Source organism: Bombyx mandarina, chromosome 25, assembly GCF_030267445.1.
Source record: "Bombyx mandarina strain Sakado chromosome 25, ASM3026744v2".
NCBI lineage: Eukaryota > Metazoa > Arthropoda > Insecta > Lepidoptera > Bombycidae > Bombyx > Bombyx mandarina.
This window is the reverse complement of record NC_143231.1, coordinates 7,964,101-7,979,948: the sequence shown is the minus strand read 5'-3', so window position 1 is coordinate 7,979,948 and position 15,848 is coordinate 7,964,101. Positions and strand designations below refer to the sequence as shown.

General features: G+C 36.8%; 1 protein-coding gene and 1 non-coding gene across 4 annotated transcripts in view; both read right to left on the bottom strand.

Moving 5' to 3' along the window:
• LOC114249309 (protein turtle homolog A) overlaps nucleotides 1-15,521 on the bottom strand; it is a 99,860-nt gene extending 84,339 nt beyond the window's left edge. For 2 of the 3 annotated variants that reach the window (XM_089738727.1, XM_028182828.2), the window contains exon 1: nucleotides 15,269-15,521. The gene's annotated coding sequence lies outside the window, so the exon portion shown is untranslated. Of the gene's footprint in view, nucleotides 1-15,240 lie in introns of all 3 variants that reach the window. The other variant, XM_089738728.1, reaches the window with a different exon arrangement.
• LOC114249345 (U6 spliceosomal RNA) lies at nucleotides 11,485-11,587 on the bottom strand. Its single transcript, XR_003624985.2, has one exon. It is a non-coding gene; the product is annotated as a U6 spliceosomal RNA (small nuclear RNA).
• Nucleotides 15,522-15,848: the final 327 nt, after the last annotated feature.

The window sequence follows — 15,848 nt, the reverse complement described above, 5'->3', positions numbered from 1 at the left end:
GAGGAAAAACAACACAAAACTGGACAGAGTATCTTAGATTTGCTATGCATCTGGTCTTCCACGAAAACAAAAAATAAAACGTTTATAAAAACAACTGTTTAAATAAAAAAGTTAGTAAAATAACTTTAAAACGAATTAGAAATATTTGTGAGCCAAAAATTACAAGCTTCGTTCTGCCCTTAAATTAAAAATAAAAACGGCTGTAACGCCACGTACCGGATCCAATTATGACGCTTAATAAATTTATCATAACAGGTTGGGTCATTTTGGGAGACTGATGGTAGGACATTTTGTGAGTCCGCGCGGGTAGGTACCACCACCCTGCCTGTTTCTGCCGTGAAGCAATAATGCATTTCGGTTTCAAGGGTGGGGCAGCCGTTGTAACTATACTTGAGACCTTAGAACTTATATCTCAATGTGGGTAGCGCATTTACGTTGTAGATGTCTATGGACTCCAGTAACCACTTAACACCAGGTGGGCTGTGAGCTCGTCTACCCATCTAAGCAATAAAAAAAAAACTTCAATGAAGCACGTATCGAAGTAACAATTTTATCATAATTGTAAAAATGTCGAAATGTATTAATTATATACATAAATATTGAATGTAGATTCCGCGACTAAATTTAATCGTTTACTAGTCTATTGTGGGAATTCATTATCAATAGAAAATTAATCAATTGAAAAAAAAAAAAATATATTAGTACTGTCATGAATTTATTAATTACTAGCGACCCGCCCTCGCTTCGCTTCGGAAACATTAAAACACACATGAAACCAAAAAAAAAAAAAAAAAAAGTAGCCTATGTTCATCAGGGACAATGTCGGCTTCTAATGGAAAAAGAATTTTTCAAATCGGTCCAGTAGTTTCGGAGCCTATTCGAAACAAACAAACAAACAAATCTTTCCTCTTTATAATATTAATATAATAGTATAGAGTACTATAGTACTGTATGTAATGGCCCAAGAAAAGCAAAGTCGATTAAGCGTAACTTTATAGCTCTGAGATGTTTAAATGTCAATAAAAAAATATTAACATTACAAAATTTTTAACAAAAAAGAAAACCGTCGGGAAGAAAAATCATCACGATTAGTTCTCTAAAAAAAGTTATAAGGTTTATAACACATAAAATACAGTCGAATTAAGAACTTCCTCCTTTTTTGAAGTCGGTTAATAAGGTAGATATCAACGCTCAAGATTGTTATTGAAAATCAGATTATATCGGCCAGGGTGTCACTACACCGTTAACCGAGGGGATTATTTTTATTTCTCTGCCAAGATTTATTTCCCCTTACATTAGCATTCCTCTTATTTATGCTAATGTAATTTTAATGGCGCCGCTTTTTTCGGCTAATTTCATTTTACAAAAAAAAAAAAAACTCACCGGATTTTATTTTAAAACCTCGGCTTAATAAGACGCCTTCAGTGATGATCCCTTTTTAATAAAATTTAAATTATCGGCTCAATTAAGAATTCCAGATTTTATTATTTCGCAATTTATATTTTCTGAATTAAACTTATAGGGGTTAGACTAAAACTTATCGATGGACTTTCGAATAAAAACTCATTTTGTTTTAGTGATTAACTGCAATTTGAAATTTATGGCTGTGGGTCATTTCAAATTGCAGTAATGTTTTAATCTGTGCCTAGTAAATATTATATGACACATGTTTCGTAATTGTTATAGATATGTTGAAAATGGGTATTGAATATCTTATTATCGTCGTGTTGACATTTAAAAAACATAACTTCCTTTTCTTAATGAGTTTGCTGATGCACATGGCGATGATTACTTATCATATGGGCCGTAAGCTCGTCTGCTTACAAAGAAATTTTAAAATAGATATGAACAATACAAGAAAAAAAAAAACAATATGAAAATCGTTTGTCAAATAGAAGAAGATATTTTATCGAAGAGTTTCGCATTTTTTGAAAGAGTGTCTGCCAATTTTCGGAATATGTTATAGACAACGTTGAAGCTAACAAGTAAAACAAAATTTATAAACAAACACAAAAGAAAGTGCTACTTAACTAGTTTATCATTGTATACAACATGATGATCATGACCCCACTGTTGAATATAACCATCTCCCAATTATTTTATTTTGTTTATTGCTTAGATGAGTGGAAGAACTCACAGCCCACCTGGTGTTAAGTGATTAAACTAAATGCCGCCATCCACCTTGAGATATGAGTTCTAAGGTCTCAGTATAGTTACACCAGATGTTACAGTTACACCCACATTTCAAACCGAAACGCGTTACTGCTTTACAGCAGAAATAGGCGGGGTGATGGTGCCTACTTGTGTGGACTCACAAGAGGTCCTACCACCAGTAGACTAGTGAGCCCGGTCTTCGGCTGCTCTCATCCAGTTCTTGCCGGCTACCCTTCGCAAGTAATCTGCAACCACCAGGCTCTACCTGCGGGGGTTCCACGCTACGTTTGCCGATGCGCAGTCTGCACTCAATAACCAAGCTAACTACGTCCAGCCTAGTATATTTATGTGTAGACCTAATTGCATATTGTAATGTTTTTTTTATTGCCTGTGTATGCCGACGAGCATACGGCCCACCTGATGGTGAGTGGTTACCGCCGCTCATGAACGTCAGCAATGTCAGAAGCAGAGCCAAGCCGCTGCCTACTGCTATGATACGCTATGGTATGGTACGCGTATGGTTAATGTAGATTAAATATCATTTTAAGTCATTCCGACCTGCTTACTTCAGGTGTAGTCCATTTGAAGATATGGAAAAGCTCACTCATCATCATCATCAGCCTTTATCTGCCCACTGCTGGACATAGGCCTTCCCCAATGCCTTCCACATAATGCGGTCCTCCGCCTTCCCCATCCAACGACTTCCCGCCGTGCGTACTAAGTCGTCAGTCCACCTGGTTGGAGGACGCCCCACGCTCCTGGTACCTCTCCATGGCTCACTCAAGTTTAGTTAATGAAAGCGTGAAATGTTATATAATTTTTTTTGCAAAAAGTTCTGCAAATATAAGTTTTTAACAGAAATGAAATCGTTTTATTTATCTTCAATTGATACTGTAAAAGAAAATCATATTTATTAGAACCAATAATAGTAAATAATTTAGTTGTTCATTCTACGTTAAAAGTCGAAAAAAGGGTAGTGTGCAACTGGCAATAAGTCAGTACGTCGGTATCGGGAAATTGGGAACGAAAGAAACCCAGCATCTGGTCGACGTGAGTAAATATCGTGTTCGAAGCGCTCCGTAATTGTCTATCGGTCTATACCATGACCTTTTGTTAACAAAGAAAAAAAAAAACTCGTTGAAAGTCGTCTGTGAATGTTTGAACAACATTTCTGGCTTTCCCGAAGTAAAATCGACTTTATTTTTCCCCCGTAATGACATAATTTTATAGCTATTTCTTTTTATGAAATCTCCTCACTTATTTGTTTTGAATGTTCTTAAAAAGAATGCATAATTATTCAAATGTATTCTCTCAATAAATCTACTAGACGATGACCGAGCTTTGCTCGGTATTTTTTTATATTTTATATGAAAAAGACACAAATAATATAAATAAGCAATTCGTTTTCTTGGTCTAACCTTAAACCAAACACTCATTGGCTTCGGGTGGCTTAAAAACGCCATCTGCTGAAATAGCTTAAAAGTATTATTATTCACCAATAGATGTCGGGAAGAGTCAATCGATAAAGTTGAAAATTGAAAACACGATTAAAACAACATTTTCTGAAAATAATTCGTAGCTAGATCGATTTATCTCCCCCGGAATCCCCTGTATACTAAATTTTATGAAAATCGTTGGAGCCGTTTCCGAGATTCAGATTATATATCTATATATATTAATATACAAGAATTGCTCGTTTAAAGGTATAAGATATGAAGTACATACAGCAATCTGTTCAATCATCTCGTCAGAAACTGTTTCTGTAATGAAAACATTAGCATAAATTTCAACTGAACAGGTCTAACAATGCGTGAGCGTCTACAAGACGACGAATACATATGTATTATGTATACAGAACCAAGGGTGTCACAAACTAGTTTTATTTTTATACTAGCGACCCGCCCTCGCTTCGCTTCGGAAACATTAAAACACACATGAAACCAAAAAAAAAATAAAAAAAAATGAAAAAAAAGTAGCCTATGTTCATCAGGGACAATGTCGGCTTCTAATGGAAAAAGAATTTTTCAAATCGGTCCAGTAGTTTCGGAGCCTATTCGAAACAAACAAATCTTTCCTCTTTATAATATTAGTATAGAAGTATAGATAGAACACATGAATAAGACAGCCATTGTATATTTAAACAAAAAAAAAGGAAATTTGTGCCTTTCCAATGAGAAATTCATGAAGCGTACTACAAAGCTTTAAGTAATTTTAAGAAAGTATAAACAAAAAATTGTTTAAAAACTTCGGTATTTCTATAAGAAAGAATAGCATTTTTATTATTCTTGGGTACTCACGCGTTCGTATATTCTTAGTAATGGATTTTCATTTATTTACGATTGCACTACAGAACAACGGGTATCGATCTGCCGTTCGAAGTGTAAGCGGGGATTCAAAGAAAACGGAATGTGTTTTGTGTTCGAATTCAATTCTGATAATTCGTAGAAAAGAAAAATGCATGTACAATTATTGTACATACCAAGCGTAGCGGCGCCTGACTCGTTTAGCACAGCAAGCTAAAGGTCATACCTGAACATTTACTACTACCGGCACCGCACGCTGACAGCATTTAACAATATTCTTAAGATTAGTGATCCCGCAGTAGTCGAAATTCGACTATAATTAATTGAAATTATAAGTTTGAACATCATTATGGTTCAATTTGACCACAGACTTTAAGCAATAACAAAAGTTTGACAATAAACATAGAGTATAAATGTGTGTGTGCGTCAAATACATGGTAATGTGTGTAATGTTTTTTTATTGATTTAATGTATTATTAATGCATAATTTAAAAATAAATATTATCATTGTGCACTCCTTCCTATATTCTCTATAAGTGTGAGAAACTTCCTACTCGTCCGTCCGCGCAATTTTCGTAAAAAGGGATACAAAGTTTTTGCTTCATGTATTAATATATAGATGATACCGCATAAAAATCATAATTGGACAAGATCCTTCCTCTTCGAGAAAATCAGATTCATTACATTCATCGACGTGCAATCACGACTAAAGCATTGTAAATTAGAATTAAGGCAAGTAGCAAGAATTCAATTGGTTTTATTATAAACGCAATAAGGCCACAGTGTCTCGCGTAGACACTAAGTAATATCTAATTCAAAACCATTTTCCCCAAAATGGTTTTGAATTAGATTGGAAGTTGTCGTGCCCTAAAAGATAAGGCGTCAGGTGCATTTTGTATCTAGCGAAGCATCGGTGTTCGAATCCCGCCGGCATGTACCAATTTTTCCAATGAAATACGTACCTACTTAAACAAATGTTCACGACTGACTTCCACGGTGAAGGAATAACATCGTGTAATAAAAATCAAACCTGCAAAATTATAGTTTGCGTAATTACTAGTGGTAAGACCTCTTGTGAGTGCGCGCGGGTCGGTACCACCACCCTGCCTATTTCTGCCGTGAAGCAGTAATGCGTTTCGGTTTGAAGGGTGGGGCATTCGTTGTAACTATACTTGAGACCTCAGATCTTATATCTCAAGGTAGGTGGCGCATTTACCTTGTGGATGTCTATGTGCTCCAGTAACCACTTAACACCAGGTGGACTGTGACCTCGTTCACCCATCTAAGCAATAAAAAAAACACTTAACACCTTAGAATCCAATCTCCTAAATCCAATCCAATCCAACCAATCTACTTAGAATTTTGAATTTTGAAGTAGCTACTTAGAATGAAATTCACTCAAAAAAAAAAAATTAAAAAAAAAAAAATGTGGTGTCGTGGGACACCAGGTAGGAACGAAGTTCCTTCGGCTAATGTAGAATCGACACAATTTGCAAAAAAAAATCGTGCTCAATTTTATGTTGGTTTTCTTGATTTTTCTCTTAAATTTTGCTGATTAGTTTTTATTTAAGTACAGGAAAGTATTTAGGAAATTCAGTATTTTAGGAAATAATAAATTACGTAAAATAAAAATAAAATCGTAATTCAAATTATCAATTAAAATAACAAAATATGTCTCTTTATTTTTGTTTGATAACATAAAATTACATAGAAATAGAAATAATTACAAAATAGAGAGAGAAGGGATGAGAGAACGAAAAGAAAGGTATTATACACTACTCGCTTGTGTATACGACTGTGGCGTCTGCGCACGTCTCATTTAACGGTTTTATTCCACGCACTTTTTTCCACGGATTTTTTCTTACGGTTTTACTATCATTTTTTTTTCAGTTCGGTCGCGCAGCAAAATCCCTTCTCATTTAACGCACGTCTCATTTAACGGTTTTTATTCCACGCACTTTTTTCCACGGATTTTTTCTTACGGTTTTACTATCACTTTTTTTTCAGTTCGGTCGCGCAGCAAAATCCCTATCCCCTCCAAGCCTGCCGTAAGGAACTTCGTTCCAAAAACTCCGTAATAAGATAAATACTAAATGGAAAATTGTTTTCTGTAAGGTACGTGTATATTTGATTCTAGTCGGAGTTAATTGCGGAACATTCTCAGAGAGAAAGCGATGGTAAAGTCTCATTGCGAATCCTCGTAGCTAAAAGAAACTGTGCTGTTGTCTTGAATTTAAAAGCTTTAAAGATTCATTTAGGCTTAGAGCTTAGGCGAGTTTGCTTCCTGCCTGGTGGAAAGTGGTGACTGGAATAGACTAGATATGAAATGAATGCCTTGAACTCACCTTGAAACATGAAGCTCCACTTTTAATTGCGTTCTATAATAGTTGGCTCAACCCTTGAAACTGGAACACGTGTGACTGCTTCTAAAATAGGTAGAATGGTGGAATCTACGTATGCGGGTTTTTTCTTTATTGCTTAGATGGTTCGACGAGCTCACGCCCCTCAACTGGTGTGAAGTGGTTGCTGGAGCCCATGGACATTTAGGTGGTGACGGTTAGGTGATACACCCAAGGTGGGTGGGACATTTACGTTGTAAATACGCCACCCACGAGATGCAAGTTCTAAGGTCTCAGTATAGTTACAACGGCTGCCCCAGCCTGAGGTACCTGGGGTACAGGTTGTAACTATATTGAGACTAGAACTTATATCCCAAGGTGGGTATTTACGTTGTAGATGTCTATGGACTCCGTAACGACTTAACACCAAGTGAGCTGTGAGCTCGTTCAACCATGTAAGCAATAAAAAAATATAGAGAGATTATGGTGACACCAGCATTACGAGTCTCCCACGATAGAGTGAACAGGCCATTTTTTGAGGTCTAGGAAACGATGAGAGAGTACCAAGAAGGTCGCGTCAGAGAAATCGGTGCAGCGCATGGAAACGCTTTCTACTCATGCTGGTTCTGATCCCAATGAACAATATTTGTAAGATTTCCGCGGTGCCTATTCGGCGTCTTACATAATCCGCTTCCACGAAGGTAGTCCGAAAAATTTCTGATGATCCACCTCTCTTGTATCTGTATAAGTTCGTATTCGGTCTTACTATTTTATAACGCTGATATTTTGAGCTACTTTGAAGAGCATAGGGTAAAGCCGAGATAGATGCCCCACTTTTTGAAATAGTCATGTAATTTTGAAAATATTAATTTTATACGAATAATTTCTATTAATGTAGTTAGCTCAATCCTTTATGTTTAATTAGTATAAACTTTTTTTAACCTATCAAATACAGATTTTGCAGAAATTCGTTTTTCGTAGAACCTTTTTTTGGAGGATAGATGCCTACCTGTATGGATAGTTGCCCCAACAAGAAAATACTGAGTAGGATAGATGCCTGCAGTACAGGATAGATGCCCTTTATACCGTGTAAACGAAAAAACCAAACCAAATATTAAGAAGTTCTATTCCTAACAGAGCAATTGTCTCCAAGAAACATGGGTCATAATAATAAAAAATATTTTGTATTTTTTAAGTCTTTGAATGTTTATAATTAAAAGATAATTCTCATGTCACACAAATGATCATAATTAAAATTTTAAAGCGTTAAGTAAGCGTAAGCTAAACTACAAATTTTTTACTTTCAATATGCATTATCCTATTTTTTATTAAATTAAATTTTACAAATATTTATTCAACAAAAATATAAATTCTTAATTGTTTATAAAATATTCACATTAAGTGTCAATGTGTACATTGCCAAATCATATTTTTTTATATTAAATTAACACAATAAAGATATCTTTATTATTTTGTCCAATTGAAGTTTAACTGGATAGTGCTTTCAATTTTCCACATCTTCTACATCATTTCTATTTTTTTTTTTTTTTTTTCCCTACCTAAGCTGATAGCCCTAGCGGCTATGTCAGCGTAACCCTAACTTTAGTAGGTGAGCTCACGGGGCTCAAACCTGACGATGTTGCTAACACGAACCCTAGCAAGAGCCGTGCTTCGCAGAATCTACCACCGGATCGGAAACGCGACCCACTGAGAAGATCCGGCGAGAAACTCAGTGGGCTGTGTCTGAGAGTTAGTTTACTCGTCGAGCCCTTCGTCGCAAGCGACGGGTTCGACGAGAACGGTGACCGGTGCTTGAAGTACCTAAAAGCACCGTTAGTGGATCGGGAGGATCCGAGATGACGTGTTTTGGGCGACGTCGACTGCTTTCCATTCTGTCCGCAGGATCGGGAATGTAGTTACCGGCGGCCACGATGAGAGGGTTCTCGTGTCGTGCCGCTTTATCGAAGTGGCGCATGGACGCCGACTGCAGATACTTACTGATGGACTCTAAGTCCAGGTCGTCATGGAGGTCGACATTCCTGACGAACCACGGGGCTCCGACGGCTATCCTGCAAAAACGGGATTGGATTATTTGAAATGATTTTAGGTGTATGCGGGCCGCGTGAGCGAACACTACACTTGCATAGGTCATGACGGGGCGTATGCAAGTTTTGTAGAGTGTCACCTTATTTCTAAGGGACATTTTACTTCGCCTACATATCATCGGGTAGAGACGTCCTAGAATGAAGGCGGCACGGTCGCGTACCGTCTTAATGTGGGGGCGGAATGTCATCCTACTGTCGAGGGTGACGCCTAAGTATTTGACCTTCGGGGCCCACGGTATGGGCTGGTCGAACATCGTGATTGGGCGAACGGCGGGGGCGGGGGTGTTGACGCGCCTAGTCGGGAGAGGGATGCTCAGCGTGGTGTTCAGAGGGCGACCCCTTTTGAAGAGCACCGCTGTGCTTTTCGTGGGGTTGATGTCGATGCGCCACTTCCGGAACCACTGTCCCATGGTGGTAGCTGCGGTCTGAAGTCGTCGATGAAGCAACGCCTTCTTCCTACACGAGTAGTTGATGGCGGTGTCATCGGCGAAGAGCGCCAGATGGGTCTCCGGAGACCGGGGTATATCATTGATATACAAACTAAATAGTAACGGGGAGAGGGCTTGGCCTTGCGGGACTCCGGCTGTGACGTGACGGGGCCGGGAACGCGTTCCCTCGACTCGATATCGGAACGAACGGTTCGAGAAGTAGTCTCGTATGATGAGCACGAGTCTGTCTAGCACTCCCATGTTATACAGTTTGTATATCAAACCGTTGTGCCAGACTTTGTCGAACGCCTTCGCTATATCGAAGAAGAGGGCTCCTGTCGGAATGGGTATCATTTCTAAAAACACGTTTCATGTAGCTAGTTCTGAAACATTAAACATGGAATCCAGTCGGATTGCGACTTCGTATTTTTATAGTTTTCAAAACATTCAATGCAGATATATTTACATGCGTTTTAGGTTTATCCCTTAGATTTCTTTAGGGGCAAATCTATTGTTTTATTTCCTTTCATTTTATAGTTAAGTGGATTGTCTTCATCTTCGCTGCTTAAACTGTAAATAATTTGTTTATGTTTTATGTTTTCGTGGCCTATTTCTGCTATATTCTGAAATGGCAGAGTATGGAGGGATAGATGCCCCTAAAGGCACCTATACCCCAAAAAATCAGGGCAACTATCCTTTGTGATAAGGATAGATACCCAATTTTTTTGTAAATAAATTATAAACATAATAGCATTTATTTACACCTAGATGCAGACTCAATGAACCAATATATTCACGTAGTAAAAAATATAATGGAATTTTACATTAATTATAAAGTTATACCACGCTAAATACTAACCTTTAAATCTTTGACGTGTTCGTGAAATTCCGCGCGGAGAAAATTACATGCACGAGGAAAACACTTCGTTACCACGCGATTGTCATATGGTACATAAGGTATAGGGTGACTGTGGTTCCTACTTATGAAATTAATTTTTTGTTATGAGTGCGGGAAGTTAGGTTTTTAGAACATGAGGCATCTATCCCGCTGCGGCATCTATCTCGGCTTTACCCTATAGCTTTTTTTGTAATTCGTAAAGAAATTGATGAATATTTGCGTTGCAATTAAGGTTACCGCTTATAAGAAAGTAAAATTTGATACATCAATATTGCTGATGCCGCCATCAAAGACTTTTTAAATTATTATCGAGAAAAAAAAGCACTGCTTGAAAAATAAGCGAACTTCATTATTTTAAACGAATACCAAAATCAGTTTAAGCTTCAATAAATACGGTAAAGTTTTATCTATATTATTTAGAATACATTAAATAAATGTTTATGTTACAAACACGATAAAATAACTAATTGGGTTGCTTTCATCGTGAGACTATTTTGAATAAAAATTGGGTATTTTGAACGAACAAAGCGACCTAACTGGTGTGGCGGTTTTAAACGATTTTTGGCGTACGTAAAGGGTAGACCGAGCATTTTTCGACGAAACTGTACGCAAATTCAGGTGACTTTTTTCACTGCCCGCATAATCCGGTTGTGATTGATTCGAAATCAAAATTGAAATCTATTTTTCGATATAATTAACGTCTCTGTAAGAGGTGATGACGCGATGCCGCATACTTAGATTGGATTTACTGGTGGTAGGACCTCTTGGGAGTCCGCGCGGGTGGGTACCACCACCCCGCTTATTTCTGCCGTGAAGCAGTAATGCGTTTCGGTTTGAAGGGTGGGGCAGCCGTTGTAACTATACTGAGACCTTAGAACTTATATCTCAAGGTGGGAGGCGCATTTACGTTGTAGATGTCTATGGGCTCCAGTAACCACTTAACACCAGGTGGGCTGTGAGCTCGTTCACCCATCTAAGCAATAAAAAAAAACAAACTTAGATTTAATCGAAGCTTTGAATTATTTCCGTGCAACGAAGAAATTGTGAAATTGTGAGTGTGAAGAAATTGAAAAGAAGTGATAATACTCAACTATCGGGGTTGAATCAATTGCTTTTCGAATAGAGCATAAAAAGGACACCTCTAACTAAAAATGTCTGAAAATTGAATTCATCATTTCTTGCAGTTACCAAAAAAAAGGATTGGAAAGAAGAAAAAAAATTTGGAAAGCTTTTGCTCAGTTCCACTTATATCTATCTATCTATCTATCTAGTGATATCTTTTTTCGTGTCATCCTTGCGCTGGGGCGATGCTAATCTTCTCTGTATCGTTCCAATTTTAATATATGTACTGCCGAAGTGCCGATGCAAGTACAGTTAATGTCTATAAAGGATTATTTGAATAACATTATGGCACTAATCGGGTCCATAATTCTACCATCAGTTAACTACTGGCTAAAATAAATAGTTTCTAATAAACCAAAACTTAAGGTAAGGTAAGGTTCATTTTTAATTATGACCAATAATTTATTATTATCAAATGAGTTATTCAGACGACTATCTGATTCAGTTAACGAGTTCCGAGTGAATAGTTCGGTTTTGTAGTGCTTTAAATTAAATAATAGTTCAATATTAAACGCGTTTGAGTGATACTTTCCAGTCATGCTTATATTTTTGGTATGTTCACAAATAAATAGAAGATTGGAAGCTTTATGATTAACTAGATGATGACCGACCTTTGCTCGGTTTTTTTTTTGATAACGCCATCTTGTTGTGTCTTTAAAGCGGTTAGTTGCCCTCAATTAAGAAAAATAGTATTATTATTCGCCAATAGATGTCGGAACGAGTTGATTATTGAAAACACGAATAAAACAACATTTTCTGTAAATAAATCTTAGCTAGATCGATTTGCGCCCTGAAATCCCCTGTATACTAAATTTTATGAAAATCGTTGGAGCCGTTTCCGAGAATTGCTCGTTTAATGGTATAAGATCGTTGGACGGTACATATATGCTATTAAGACTTACCTAAGATAAAAACATGAAAAATTGTTAATCCAATTACGGTCAACTCGATGTCGTTATTATTCTTATACTTCTCAATATATCGACAATATTGATTTATGAAACATCTATTTCTCCGGATAAAATATGATAACTCGCCAAAATACGCAATGCACCATACATCACTGAAATTACCCAATACGCCGAAAGTGATTTAACAGTGATATTGTATAATTCGGTTTGAAGGTTCGGATAGCAATAGCCAATAGCCGGTGCTATTGAAATTTAAACTTGAACTGGTGGTGAGCTTATTCGGAGTTTGCACGGTTAGATATTACCTTTCTGCCTATTTCTGCCGAGAAGCATGCAGCGAATTTCAGCGTCATGTTTCGAATTCGGGATTTTGGTTCTGACTTCTGTAAAGTTTTTTTTTTTTTTGCTTCACTTTTACTTTTACTTTTTACTAACAATCACGCCACGTTAACTGGTCCAGTGGTAAGTTTGTAAAGAACTTGTGTTACAGGTACCAGATAACGGAAAGAAATGTAAGATTTTTATTATACATACATATTATATTTAAGATACATCCATAACCCTGGAAAAGACATTTATATTTATCATACAAATATCCTCCCTTGGCGGGATTCGAACCCGCGACCCCCTTGTGTAGTGACCATGTCACTTACCACTACACCAGACGGCCGTTCTATAGACTCCAGTAATCGCTATAGTATACGAGGTGGGGTACTCGTTCACCCCCTTACAACAAAGAAACATTCATGTCTCGTAGCAGCTTTCGTATTGTGGTATCCACTGTGAAATTAATATAAGGTATATTTAAGGTATGTCTTGACTGCAAAATACGTGCGATTAATGTTTGATTGCGTAACATTTAAAAAGTTCTATCTCATATACCTCAGTGGAGCTGCGTCTCACTTTAAATAGCCAAAACTGAGCACTCTAACTGACCTTTGAAATCGTCGTGGCCTTACGGATAAGACGTCCGATGTATTCGTGTTGAGCGATGCACCGGTGTTCGAATCTCAGGCGGGTACCAATTTTCTAATGAAATACGTACTCAACAATGTTCACGATTGATTTCCACGGTGAAGAAATAACATCGTGTAATAAAAATGAAACCCGCAAAATTATAATTTGCGTAATTACTGGTGGTAGGACCTCTTGTGAGTCCGCACGGGTAGGTACCACCACACCACCTATTTCCGCCGTCAAGCAGTAATGCGTTTCGGTTCGAAGGGTGGGGTAGCCGTTGTAACTATACTGAGACCTTAGAACTTATATCTCGAGGTGGGTGGCGCATTTACGTTGTAGATGTCTATGGGCTCCAGTAACCACTTAACACCAGGTGGGCTGTGAGCTCGTCCACCCATCTAAGCAAAAAAAAAAACATGGAATATATTAATTGTACTAGAACTTAAGATAAAATGACAATTATTATCAAATAGTACAAAAAAATTCTGTGTTGCGAATAATGAAAAAGTCGTTTCAAATTAGAAATCACATTATTCTGATAACGAAAATCAAGTTTCTCAAAATATTTTCCCAATAAAACTGAATTAGAACGGAATAACTGACTATATAGCTTATACAGTAAAAGCGTTTCTTTTGAATCGAACTAAAATAGCCCACTTTATGTATGGTAAATATTTTTATTACTTATTTCAAGTAATATAATTTTATGAAAAAATAGAGATTTTCATTTTCATCAGAGTATAAGAGTATAAGTTTCAAGAGTATAAATCAGAGTATAAGTTTAATACTAAATGCCATCGTATTTAATTATGACAGTTATTGTCAGATGGCCAGCTGTCAGTGTCCATGAAAATTATGATACATGCACCAATATTGCCAAAATTGTACCAGCTCTGATCTTAAGACGCAGTTTATATAAGGTATAATTGCAAAGCAATCACATGTTCTTAGTATGAGGGTGTGAAAACAGAAATTGAGAATAGGATCTGATGTCTCAAGGAAGTGGCATTCATATAGTGTCTTTCTCTTGTTTTTGATATCTCAAAACGCGATTTGAGAGCTGGCATCTAAAACAAAATCAGAAAAATATACAATGTAGCGATATACAACTAAACTAGGTTCGTGCACGGTTTCTCCGGCCAAATTCAAAAGAAATGACGTTAATTTATTTTGTAAAGTGTGTTTTAAAATGGCCTTATCACAAATGCAACATGTTCCTTTGCCGCTTTATAAGAAATTCCATTTTCTCTGAAATTTCTTTAGAACTCCAGGAATCAGTCACCGGGTGATTGATATCGATTATTATTGTATGTCGTATTGAGGTATCGATTTTCACGAAAACAATTATCTCATTAGGAATAACAAGTTTCTACGTATCATTCATTATCAAGAGTTACCCTTACAAAACTTTACCCCTTTCACCACGTTTAAGGGTGGATTCTTAAATAATAGTAGCCTTCTTCGGGGGTGAAGCTATTTCCGTGCCATTTAAATTCGTTGAGCCGTAAAACCGATCAGACAAATAAGTAGACATACAGAAAGAGTAAATATAAAATATAGTTGTAAATGTTATTTGAATTTGAATTGAAATAACATTACGAATATTGTATATTGGAAGGAAATGTTTTGGAACTAAATGGGATGTCTATTCGTGTCTATTTTTTGTATCCTCCTCCAAACCCTTCAATACATTGTATTGTAGACTCAATTAGTGCGAAAATAACTTATTAGTGTCTTAACAAACACGCTTCTTTCAAGTATAAAACTTGAAAAATTCAAATTCTTTTAACCTTTGATGAGCAGATCCACTAATGAATTATCGAACCTTACGTGATACCTACACTGAATTTCATAGATACTGAAACGTGAAAGCTTCTTCTTTAGATATGAGGCTGAAGTCCTTAATACAAGACCGACGGTCTGGCGATCAGGTTTGGTCAGGACCGCATAAGGTCTACGCCGCAGAAATCGGCAGGATGATGATAACTACTGCAGGTGCACAATACAAGCCCAGCCCTACCATTAGCAAAAAACTCCAAGCTGCTTACTCAAAATGAATTGGTTGTACACTCCTTAAAAATGTTAAAGATATTTCACAGACTAAAATCGTATGAGAAAATAGCTCATTATTTATATCTTGTACAAATTACACTGCCATATTGAAAACGTTACGAAATAATATTATTTAAGAATAAAAAAAATAATCAGATTCGATTGATCACAGAACACAGTATTATTTTTCAATTTACGCGCGAATATTTCCTTTTTTACGGCGTTTGGTCACGACCTTTCGCGGCGAGCTACGAGCCAGCACTGATTCGGCATTGGGCGATGTTTTCCAAAGGTGAGGATTCCATACACCCTCGGGAAAACTCGGAAGCCTTCGGAAAACTCATCTCGATTCGTTTGTGAAGATTTTCAGTCTTACAAACCTGTTATTGAAAAGGTTTAGTTGCCTAATTCTAAATTAACATAAAAACCATGTTATGCTACACGATTAGATTTCGTGTACTGGTTTTGTGATTTATTTAATTAAAATAATGATCATTTATTAGATAAAAATATTTAAAAAGTTATTCAAAAATATTGCTGTTTGTTTTTGAAGAACAGTAGAAGTGACCAAAACTT